The 2,803-nt window shown below is 47.4% G+C and overlaps 1 non-coding gene across 1 annotated transcript; it reads left to right on the top strand.

Annotated features, from left to right (window-relative positions):
* The first annotated feature begins 1,984 nt into the window (after window positions 1–1,984).
* Window positions 1,985–2,059, top strand: Trnas-cga (transfer RNA serine (anticodon CGA)). The gene has a single exon. It is a non-coding gene; the product is annotated as a tRNA-Ser (tRNA).
* The last annotated feature ends 744 nt before the right edge of the window (window positions 2,060–2,803 follow it).

Raw genomic sequence — 2,803 nt, 5'->3', positions numbered from 1 at the left:
GGCCGAGAACTGTTCCATAGGGTCGAAGAGCAAGGGTGACCAAATCCGCTGGAACTTCAAAAGGAAGCTCAAACACGCGCACATTTTGGATTCCCAATCCAGCACGTTCAAGCGTCACCACACCCACGTTTCCGTCTGAGTGGCAGAACCGATAACCTGCCGTCGAGCGTCTGAGAAGTTTGTCACATGCTTCGTCGTCAGTGAACTTAAGATATACGACGCTGGAGACAATAGATAAGTGGATACCGATCAGCTCGTTAGGATCAACATGTACCACATCGCGTAAAAAACGCTCTACTTCGTGGGCCTTGGGTCTAGAGTACGTAGTGTCGAACTGCAGCTTGATCGTGGCTTTCCGATACGAAAGAGCCATCGTGTGTCAGGAACGTGACGGCAATACGTAACACTAGCGCGCCGGCGCGGTAAACAACAACACACCCGGAAACGCGACACGGAGCGGCCGGGACGTACCGCACCGCTCCACAGCCAAAGGCCGACTGCGACCAACTGAGCTACCGAAGCACGACTCACGTCCGGTACTCACAGCTTTACTTCTGCCAGTATCCGTCTCCTACCTTCCAAACTTTACAGAAGCTCTTCTGCGAACCTTGCAGAACTAGCACTCCTGAAAGAAAGGATACTGCGGAGACATGGCTTAGCCACAGCCTGGGGGATGTTTCCAGAATGAGGTTTTCACTCTGCAGCGGAGTGTGCGCTGATATGAAACTTCCTGGCAGATTAAAACTGTGTGCCCGACCGAGACTCGAACTCGGGACCTTCGCCTTTCGCGGGCAAGTGCTCTACCAACTGAGCTACCGAAGCACGACTCACGTCCGGTACTCACAGCTTTACTTCTGCCAGTATCCGTCTCCTACCTTCCAAACTTTACAGAAGCTCTTCTGCGAACCTTGCAGAACTAGCACTCCTGAAAGAAAGGATACTGCGGAGACATGGCTTAGCCACAGCCTGGGGGATGTTTCCAGAATGAGATTTTCACTCTGCAGCGGAGTGTGCCCTGATATGAAACTTCCTGGCAGATTAAAACTGTGTGCCCGACCGAGACTCGAACTCGGGACCTTCGCCTTTCGCGGGCAAGTGTTCTACCAACTGAGCTACCGAAGCACGACTCACGTCCGGTACTCACAGCTTTACTTCTGCCAGTATCCGTCTCCTACCTTCCAAACTTTACAGAAGCACACTCCGCTGCAGAGTGAAAATCTCATTCTGGAAACATCCCCCAGGCTGTGGCTAAGCCATGTCTCCGCAGTATCCTTTCTTTCAGGAGTGCTAGTTCTGCAAGGTTCACAGAAGAGCTTCTGTAAAGTTTGGAAGTTAGGAGACGGATACTGGCAGAAGTAAAGCTGTGAGTACCGGACGTGAGTCGTGCTTCGGTAGCTCAGTTGTTAGAACACTTGCCCGCGAAAGGCAAAGGTCCCGAGTTCGAGTCTCGGTCGGGCACACAGTTTTAATCTGCCAGGAAGTTTCATATCAGCGCACACTCCGCTGCAGAGTGAAAATCTCATTCTGGAAACATCCCCCAGGCTGTGGCTAAGCCATGTCTCCGCAGTATCCTTTCTTTCAGGAGTGCTAGTTCTGCAAGGTTCGCAGAAGAGCTTCTGTAAAGTTTGGAAGGTAGGAGACGGATATTGGCAGAAGTAAAGCTGTGAGTACCGGAAGTGAGTCGTGCTTCGGTAGCTCAGTTGGTAGAGCACTTGCCGGCGAAAGGCAAAGGTCCCGAGTTCGAGTCTCGGTCGGGCACACAGTTTTAATCTGCCAGGAAGTTTCATATCAGCGCACACTCCGCTGCAGAGTGAAAATCTCATTCTGGAAACATCCCCCAGGCTGTGGCTAAGCCATGTCTCCGCAGTATCCTTTCTTTCAGGAGTGTTAGTTCTGCAAGGTTCGCAGAAGAGCTTCTGTAAAGTTTGGAAGGTAGGAGACGGATACTGGCAGAAGTAAAGCTGTGAGTACCGGACGTGAGTCGTGCTTCGGTAGCTCAGTTGGTAGAGCACTTGCCCGCGAAAGGCAAAGGTCCCGAGTTCGAGTCTCGGTCGGGCACACAGTTTTAATCTGCCAGGAAGTTTCATATCAGCGCAAACTCCGCTGCAGAGTGAAAATCTCATTCTGGAAACAAAAAGCCATTTTCTTAACTGTACAGACGGATCTTATCCACAACAGGATGATAATAATATTAATAATAATATTTGTCTCTAATTGCGCATTTTAGGGACTTCTACATATATAAACAATGAGATTCACAGACATAACAAGTAGCCCATATTACCAACACCAGAAAAGATTAACTTTGAAGAAAAGTTTTTTGTAAGATTCAGAAACCAACCATAAAGGAATCTTCAAACATCATACCGTATGAGGATTAAATAGAAGTCTAGAGCTGGTGTATTGGCTTTGAGACAACACTGCTGTTCCTAGAAACGTGAAATTTCGGGGGAAAACTTGCTAGGTGCCATAGGCTGCCACCTAGAGTGTGTTCTTCAGAATTGATCCTCTAACGGGTAAAAAGGGTATGAAGTACGTATTACTACACAAAATCAGTTCGTTAAGCAAAGAAAGTAAAGTAGTAATGGTAACACAGCAGTAAAATCCTCCAAAAATGATGAACAATATTGCTTATATGGAAGTATTTATAACATAGAAAGTCACACATAAATTCAATAATACAGTATAAAGCTACATGATCCTCTACCTTTACTTATCTCTGATTTGTGCTCCGTACCTCCTGTTGAATTTTCTTCCATCTAGGTAATATATTTTATATGTCAGATGCAGAAATAAGTAGGTA

The sequence above is a fragment of the Schistocerca gregaria genome, chromosome 4 (genome assembly GCF_023897955.1).
Source record: "Schistocerca gregaria isolate iqSchGreg1 chromosome 4, iqSchGreg1.2, whole genome shotgun sequence".
Lineage (NCBI taxonomy): Eukaryota > Metazoa > Arthropoda > Insecta > Orthoptera > Acrididae > Schistocerca > Schistocerca gregaria.
Note: the sequence above shows the minus strand (reverse complement) of the source record. Positions and strands in the feature narration are given on the sequence as shown.